The sequence below is a fragment of the Mus caroli genome, chromosome 2 (genome assembly GCF_900094665.2).
Source record: "Mus caroli chromosome 2, CAROLI_EIJ_v1.1, whole genome shotgun sequence".
NCBI lineage: Eukaryota > Metazoa > Chordata > Mammalia > Rodentia > Muridae > Mus > Mus caroli.
Genome location: NC_034571.1, coordinates 56522206 through 56531742, shown reverse-complemented (window position 1 = coordinate 56531742; position 9537 = coordinate 56522206). Strand labels below are relative to the sequence as shown.

At 42.1% G+C, this 9537-nt stretch overlaps 1 protein-coding gene across 2 annotated transcripts in view; it reads right to left on the bottom strand.

The window, feature by feature from the left end:
• Nucleotides 1-6830, bottom strand: part of Psmd14 (proteasome 26S subunit, non-ATPase 14) — a 90638-nt gene extending 83808 nt beyond the window's left edge. Inside the window, exon 1 of one of the 2 annotated variants that reach the window (XM_021186006.2) lies at nucleotides 6678-6830. The gene's annotated coding sequence lies outside the window, so the exon portion shown is untranslated. Of the gene's footprint in view, nucleotides 1-6467; nucleotides 6561-6677 lie in introns of those variants that run through there. The other variant, XM_029470729.1, reaches the window with a different exon arrangement.
• Between the last annotated feature and the right edge of the window lie 2707 nt (nucleotides 6831-9537).

Here is a 9537-nt window from a genome sequence, read left to right as displayed (position 1 = left end):
AGGGAGGGAGGGAGGGAGGGAGGGAGTAGTAGGAAGCCAGATCTTAAAGGTGACATATGTAATGGTTTTAACTTCTAAGTCGACACAACCTGGAATCACTTGAGTTGAGAAGAGTTCAATAAGAGATTATCTAGGTCAGGCTGGCTTGTAGGGACTCACTGTCCTGACTGCCTTTATTATATGGACAGACAGAGGCAGGAATTGGGTGAAACCATTACCGGGTTTGAGACCCTAGACTGTAAGAATAGAGGAGACTAGCCGAGTACTAGGCACACACTCACTCCTTACCCTGTTACTAACTGTCGATGTAAAGGCACTACCTGCTTCAAATTCCTACCCTCACTTCTCCAAAATGATGATGGACTACCAACTGAATTTGTAAGACAACAGCGATTCCTTTCTCCCATAAGTTGCTTTTATTACAGTAACAGAGACATCATGTGATTCCACGTAAGTGAAACATAAAATAACCTATTAGATGAAATGTAGACAATTGAACCTTATAGTATTTCCATAAATAGTTGACTTTGATAGATTCCCTCACCCCTGTCGCCACTCCTTTTCCCCATCTCCATGTCCCCTTCCACTTTCCACCATTCCACTCCCAGTATTCCCTCCCACGTTCATGTTGTATTTGTTACCCTTCCCATTTCTCCTTTAAAAAAATTGTTTTTTTATTTTATGTATATGAGTACACTGTAGCTGTAGAGATGGTTGTGAACCATCATGTGGTTGCTGGGACCTTCGTAAGAGCAGTTACTGCTCTTAACTGCTGAGTCATCTCTCCACCCCCCTTTTTCCTTTTTAAAGCTGTTTCTCCCTTTAAAAGACCCCTGTAAACTTTCCTGATCTCTACCCACACTCAATCTCACACAAATACATATTTATAAAAATTAGAAGACAGGATCAGCATGAGAGAGAACATGTGATATTTGTCTTGATGAGCCTAGGTGACCTCACTTAACTATTTTCCAGTTTCATCCATTTTCTTGCAAATTTCACAATTTCCTTTTTCTTTACAATTTAATAAAATCACATTGCATGGACCACATTTCCCCTGTCCATTTCCTTGTTATTGTCAACACAGCAGCAATAAACATGGATATGCAAGTATCCCATGATAGGCCACAGGATTCTTTGGTTGTATACCCAGGAGTGGCAAAGAAGTTAGGTCTTGTGTTAAATGCATGTTAAATGTTGTTTCTATTAAAAAACAAAACAAAACAAAACAAAACTCCTACACAACCACTTTGACTTCCATACATAGTGCACAGGTTTGTACCTGTTTCTTCCCCCACGCCCTCATCAGTGTGGGGCTCCTGTGCTGGTCATTCAGCCTGGGAGGAGATGGAGTTCTAGGGTAGCTTTACTTTGTTGTTTCTCTGGGGGCTAAAGTGATGGAAACTTTTAAAAATGCCTACTGACCATTTGTGTTTCTGCTTTTAAGAAACACTCTCTCAACTCATTAGCCATTTGCTGACTAGCAGCTTTTTCTTAACAAACATTTATTTCTATTTATGTGTGTACACATCATTTGTGTGTGGGGGGGTGGTTTTGATTTTTTTTGATGTTTAATTTTGTGGTTCTTTATATACTCTAGATACTAACCCCTCTGTCTAAAGTAATAGCTGGCAAAAATTTTCTCCTATTCTGCAGGCTGTCTGTTCACTGGTAAGATCTTTGTTTTTTGCTGTATAGAAGCTTTTTTTTTTTTATTTCATGTAATCCCATTTGTCAACTAATTGGTATTTATAAATCTAAAAATAAAATGTTTTACAATCGAAGCAGATATGATGGCTCTCCTTCATTCAACAAAATCATGAGCTGTCAATGTTTTTTTAAAAAGTATTACAAGTGGGAAGATGAAAAGCTCTGGAAATGGTTGGTAATAATACAGTGATTCAACAAAGCAAATATACTAAACACTGCAGAACTACATACCAAAAGGTTAAAATGATACATTTTACCAAGTCTATTTTACACCACACCACACACAGACACACACACACACACACACAAACACAACAAAACAAAATAAATCAGGGCCTACTACAAATGTACCAACACTTGAGGATTTTTTGGCAGTCCTGAGGATTGAGCCCATTGAACCACGCTAGGCAAGCTTTCTGTTACTAAACTATATATACCTCCAGTTCCTATCAAGAAATTTGAAATACAGAACTCATCTTCACAAGAGACATATATTCCAGGGATTCACGCATGGAAAATAGTGAGCAATTAGCTACACTCAAAGGACGTTGTTCATCTGAGTTACCTCAACTTTCAAAATCAGAAAAGTACAGAATAACAACTTACATATGCTACATGTACAACTAACATCTCAAATATAATTTTCCCAATCTTTATTTCATATCGTCAAGTTATTAATAAGATGATCTAGGGGTGCAAGAAACAAACAGTGCCCTGGGATGAGATAAATAATGACAACTATTTTCCTTAGCATATGGGGGTCAATGCAGTCACCCTGCAGGAGGAGCCAGGAAGGCAGCATTGTCTCTAACACTCATTCTTCAGTCAATTACCTCTCCTTAATTTTCTCATTCAAAAGAAGAGAATAGAGAACGTCTGTTTCATACAGCTGTTTAGAAATCAATGCACACAGGAAAACATTTAACACAACCATAGGCATAAAACAAGCAAACGATGAATGCTACTTTTATAACAGCACTTACCATCTTAGAATGGCCACCCTTCTTTCTCACTCTGAAGCCACTTAGAAGGCCATAGAACACCAGGTATATTCACAGAAATAAATCCATCATATTGGAGACATTTTCAGAATTCAGCAAAAAGGTTCACAAGTTAAACTGTACACAGTAACATAAAAGTGAGGGTGTCGTTGTTTTTGTTTGGGGTTTTTTGGTGGGTGGGGTTCAAAACAGGGTTTCTCTGTGTAGTCCTGGATCTCACTCTGTAGACCAGGCTAAGCCTAAAACTCACAAAGATCTGCCTGCGTCTGCCTCTGCCTCCAAGTCATGAGGCATAACCACCCGGCTAAAAGAGAATATCTTCAATTCTCAGAAACAGAAGCAATGTAAAAGGTTTGTAGATCCAAACTAAGTTTCCACCTATCAAAAAACTGAGGATTTAAGAGCCCACTTATAATAGATTCACTTTGGTATTTTCTTTAATCTATTTTATTTTGATGTGTGTGTGTTTATCTGCATGCATGAATGCATACCATATGAATGTCTGGTGCCCCTTAAGATCCAGAAAAGGGTGTCAGATCCTCTGAACATGGGTGCTGGAAGCTGAACCTGAATCCTGTGGCTCTTACAAGTGCTGCTAGGCACTGAGCCCCTTCTCTGTCTATCCCTGATATAACTTCTCTTAACACATTTCTTACCACGAGATGAAGTGTTTTACATACCCAGGATAACATCACATACATAGCGATATTCAGAACCCTGATTAGCAACACCCTGATTAGCAACGAGTCTAAAACAAGTATCTACTTTGAAGGTTGATGACTTGCCACTTAATCTCTCAGGGTAAGAGCTGACTAAAATGTAATTATTTTTAGATCATGTTCATGTTGGCTTTATATCAGTTCTCCAATATTTATAGGCACTACACGGAACAATGACTACCTAAAAAGCAGATCCTTCAGAGTTGAATGAGTTTACATTTCCCACCTTCCTAGGGATACTAACACATCAAAACTACCTAGACTTCATTTAAAATCATGAAGCATTTAGTCATTCAGGCTTTACATTGTATCTCCTACTTTACTGGTTTACTCCCCATTCCTCTATGCAAATATTAATACTCTCAAACTAATAGTAAATCCTTTCAAACTACTCCATATTTAGGATCCCACTATATTTCAAATTCAATTCCTCTGTTCTCTGATTTGTGGAAGATAGGAACTTCGTCCCTACTTTTTCCAGTACAATCAGAACTGGAGCTAAAATTAAATGTAACTCTTTAAGTAGGATTTTTCCCCCCACCTTTTGGTTTTTATAAGACTTATGAGCCAGGGTCTCACCAGCCAGGACCTTGCCATAGACCCGCTGGTCTCACAGGTGCAGCAATCCTACCACCTCTGCTTGGGAATACTGGAATTACAACATTTGAAAAGCAAGACTGGGAGCCACCAGCAAGGAGGCTTAGCAACTGAAGGGCTTACTGCTTAGCCTGATGTCTTAGTTTGAGCCCCAGAACCCAAATGGTTGAAGTGCTGAACTGACTTCTGGATGCCATCAGACTTTTTCTTCTCCCCTCTTCACAGCCATTATATCCAACTGTCTCCACCTGTATCTGTCTGCCCCCCACCCCCTCGCCTACAAACACCAATCAGTGAATCAGTATTTTAAAAATTAAAAAACAGGATTCCACTCCAACCTCCATGTAGAAGACTGCGAATTTAGCCTTAAAAGAAATATAGCTATCTACCACATGGTCACTGATTACAACGTCTAAGCAAAATATTCGCCAAAAAGGCCCAACTGCTTCCTGTTACTGATTTTCAAATGATTCTGAATCTAGGTACTAGGTATAGTGTTTATATGGCAAGTATACAAAGGAGATGAATCCAGTCCCTGAAGTTAAAAATCCAGCTTTTAACTACAATAGCAATGTTTTATTATCAAAGATCTTACTGGGTGGGGGTGGGATGAACATCCCGAATCCAACAGGTGAGAGTAAAATAAAAGATCAGAACTTCAAAATGTTGTTCTTTTGACAAGATTTAACTTTGTTTTAGACAAATTCAAGACAACTTTCAGTTCTTTACCAAAACACCTTCCTATAGTTAACGATGAGCCGCTGTCTACCTTGATTATCTCTACATATACAACCTATGCACTTTAACACATACGATTTATTTGTATTGTTTTCATTGTGTTGGGGGGGGAGGGTATCTACACATCAGTACAGGTACCCCAGGACATCTGCAGGGCTGGAGTTACAATCCATTGTGAGTCGCTGGATATGGGTGCTGCGAATAGAACCCAGGTACTCTGCAGGAGCTCTCTCAAGGCCCTAAACAATAAAATTTAAACATTAAAAAACAAACCACTGGCAAGACAGGCACCGTTATATTAATTATCCACATTGACAATCTGTCCAGTTTCCAACTTCAACGTTAAGTGCTTGTCTTGTTACTTTACTTACATTATGTTTGCAGCAGTACAAACAACTTTTAGGCTGGGTACTGATGCACATACCTGTAATGCCAACACTACACTGTGGAGGCTAAAGCAGGAAGATCCCATCAGGCAGTGGTTAGCCTGGGCTGTGTAGGGAGAAGCCATCTCAAAAACAAACAGAAAAGCAGACCCACCAGCAGCCTGACCTATAATCGGTTACACAGACCAGGCCGGCCTCAAACAGCCGGAGATTCTCCCCACCTTTTTCTCCCTAGTACTGGGAGTGTTCACATGAGAACTGTATTTCTTTGCTAACTTTTAAGGCCTCTTATATTCTCTAATTCTGGCATTAGAAGTGTTTGCCACTGTCTTCAAGTTTCTATTGCTGTGAAGAGACACTATGACCACAGCACCTCTTGTAGAAAACATTTCATTGGGGCTGGCTTACAGGTTCATTTTCATCATGGTGAGAAGAAGCACAGTGGCATGCAGGCAGACATGGTACCTCAGAGTTCTACATCTCGATCCACACGCAGCAGGAGACTGTGTGCCACACTTGAGCATATGACACCTCAAAGCCCACCCCAACAGTGACACACTTCCTTCAGCAAAGCCACACCCCCTAATAGTGCCACTCCCTTATGGGCCTATTGGGGGCAATTACAAACTACCACAGCCACGACGTGGAACTTTGTTGTCACTTTAACTTTTTTTCACTCCGTGCTAAAGTGGAATTACATGCCTTTAACTTCAACACTTGGTAAACTGAGGCAGGATTGTATTAATTTAAGGCCAGCCTGGTGTACATAATTAGTTTTAGACCAAGCAGATATACTGAGTAAGAACCTATCTCCAAATTAATAAGTAAACAAAGCGTCCCCAAATTGCTTAAGATTCTTTTGAAATGCGGGCATCATTCTTTGACAGACACTTGAGTTCGGTAGACCCACGGGAAAACTGAGTTCTAATAACCCGCAGCAGCGGTAGTTGATTTCTACTTTACTCAAAAATGGACATGTAACCAATTCACGGACCAGTACTCAAGTGGAGCAATACAAGAAGTAATGGCAAAGCAGGAATAACCCAGCTTTATTCTAAAAACATTCAGGATTAAAAGCATGCCTCTCTGAAGGTTTTTAAAGCTAGCAGGACAAACGATTACGCGAACATGCACGCTCCTGAAATTCGGTCCATCCTCGCTCCTTTTCTTCCCTGGACTGGAAGTTTTTCAATACAGGAAGATCTAAAGACGAACACAAGTAGACCATAAACAGGGTCCTGCCAGTTGATGGGTTAAAGGTTCCCAAGCTAGAGAGAAGCAGAAACGTTTGCAAGGAGATGACATCCAGCCCTAACCTTGCCGGACACCCGGAGGTGAAGGAAGAAAGGACCAAGGGGCCCGCGCTCCCATCAGGCCCCGGACTCCACCGGCAACCTGGCTGGGCAACGTGACTCAGGAAAGCCCAAGGCTTGCGGCGGCCTAGCGAGGCAGGCTCCCGGACGTCCCAGGCCCGCCTCGGGGCTCGGCTGAGGCCGCCTGAAGAGAGCTCGCGGTCTGCATCCTACCTGGCCTTGCGGCGACGCGGCGGCGAGGGCAGCGCCCCACACTCAACAAGGACCTGGCTCGGAGAACCGGCGATGAATCAGCCCGATTCCATTCAAAAGAGTCGCCCAGGCCTCTGCTGAGAAGTACTTCCGGGTTCCCGGCTTCCTTCAGCTTCCTTTCCTCTACGGCCAATTGGAGTCCGCCGGGGAGCGGAGCCGGCTGGGGGGGCGGAGCCGGCTGGGGGCGGAGGAGCACACGGCGCACGCGCAGGCCGCCTGGCCCTGGTTCCCGGGAAGTCAGGCGAGCTGCTCTGCCCTCCTGGTTTTCTCACAGCGCCTATCCTGCTTCACTGAGGTCTCCATGCTTTGGGAGTTTTGGAGTTATCAGCTTTGTGGAGGCTAGAATCGGCTTGGTTCTGTCCTTTGCCTTTGTGGCCTTCCTCAAAATGTAAAAGGTTGAATTAAGGTTTTCTTGGTCACTTGAAAAGCAAAAATTAAAGGGGTGGGGGATAAGGAGATGGTTAGAAATAAACAGGCTCTTTCCGCATCCGAGTTTACCTCTTCTTGCCTTCACTGCCTAAAAAAAGGGTTATAGGCTGGGTGGTGGTGGTGCACGCCTTTAATCCCAGCACTTGGGAGGCAGAGGCAGGCGGATTTCTGAGTTCAAGGCCAACCTGGTCTACAAAGTGAGTTCCAGAACAGCCAGGGCTATACCTGTGTGTGTGTGTGTGGGGGGGGGGGGGGGGGGGGGGGGCTATAGACCTCAAGGAAATTCGACGTTTTTCCAGTGTTCCTGCCTCTTATTTTCAGCTGTTTCAATACGTATTGAAAACACTACTTCTCTACATAATTAAACGATAACGACCTTTTATCTTTGTGTTAGATTTTCAAAACAAAGTTACTCAAATTAACTTTGGCAAGTTTCTATCACACCCTGGGACGCCGTTTAGGTCACTCACCATGTTTATGGATTACTCCCACTTTCTCAAATTTGTTAAAATGCATCTTTAAAGCGTTTCTAATTTTTGTTTTTTGTTTAAAGCATTCCTGACTCTAAAATCACCATGGAACTACTGAATGGTGGAAGAGAACAGATTACAGAATCATTCCCCTTTAGTAAAACTCAAAAGGAATATGGTTATTACAAGAATATGGTTATGATGGTTTGTATATGCTTGTCCCAGGGAGTGACACTATTAAAAAGTGTGGCCCTATTGGAGTAGGTGTGGCCTTGTTGGTGTAGGTGTGTTACTGTGGGTATGGGCTTTGACACCCTTATCCTAGCTGCCTGAAAGACAGTATTCTGCTAGCAGCCTTAAGATGAAGATGTAGAATTCTCAACTCTTCCTGTACCATCATGCCTGCCTGGATGCTGCTATGTTGATACCATGCCCAACTTGATGAGAATGGACCTATAAGCCAGCCCCAATTAAATGTTGTCCTTATAAGAGTTGTCTTGGTCATGGTGTCTGTTCACAGCAGTAAAACCCTAATAAGACAATGGTTAAGTCTTCCTGGGCCTGGAGAGGTGGCTCAGCCACTAAGCACTCTCACTTTTGCTGCTCTTCCAGAAGACCCAAGTTCATTTTCCAGCAACCACAATGGGCTGCAAACTGCTTGTAACTTCATCTCCAGAGGATTCAGTGACCTTTTCTCTCAAGAGCACCGTAACCTCACACACATACATAAACATCCACATTTTAAAACAGTATTTGTATTAATTTTCAAAGAATTAATAAACATTAAACATATTCACTTCCCAGCTTATTCTCTAACCCCTCTCTCAAACCTTCCCTCTCTTCGCACCCAACCTGGAACCACTCCTCCTTATCTAGTCTAGTTTGTGTTGCCCAACTACCACAACTAACAGGGAATGTGGTTGACCTGCCTGGGGTTACATAATTAAAGAAAACTGTCTCTTCCTCTCCCTTCCCTTTGCTAGTGGTAGGATCTGGTACCTACCTTCCCACCACTATGCTGGAGTTTTGTCTGGCTTGAGTTTGCTTACATCTTATGCATGTTGTCACTTTACTATGAGTTTATTGTGCAACCTCCCAATGTCTAAAAAACAGTTTCTTAGATCCACCACCTCTGCTTCTGGCAATCTCTCCATCTAATCTGAAAAGATCCCTGGGCCTTGGAAGAAGGGATGAGATATAATGTATGATTGAAGCGGAACACTCCACATACTCCTATTCCCTGTGCATTGTCTCACGGAGAGGCTCTGTGTTAACTGACATCTACTACAAGAAGTATCTCTGATGAAGGCTAAAATACGTTCTGATCTATGCTATGATCTAATAGTATTAGACATCATTTCAATACTATGTCCATTTAGCAGAATAACAGTATTGAGTTCTTCCTTAAAGCCTACGGCCTATCTAGACACAGTTCATGGCCCTTTTAACAGTGCCAGGTATTAGTTCTGTGTAATAGAACAGACCTTAGTAATCAGAAAGTGTTGGTTACTCCAATAACATTTATGCCACTATTACATCAGTTGGAATATCTTGTCAGGCCAATTGTTTTTGTAATTTGCAAGGTTCAGGGCTGGATGAGACTGATGGTTATTTTTCTCTTCTGGTAGCATGCATTGCATCTTTTAGCACCATGAAAGTTTAGTCAATATGAACGAAGCTTCCAGCTGAGTACCAACTTGGTTTCTTTGTGTTCTTTGTGTCCAGTATCTTCAACAACAAGTCAGACTGTCAAGTTCCGGGGAATAGCCAGGTGTATGGACAATAGCCTGCAATGCTTAGGGGTTGGCACATATGATTCCACTGGTCAACAACTGAAAAAAAGGTAACACATTGCTGTTTTTTTGGTATCTACTCTGCATTGTACAGTAACACCATTAAACCTCTTTTCATATGTGTATTTT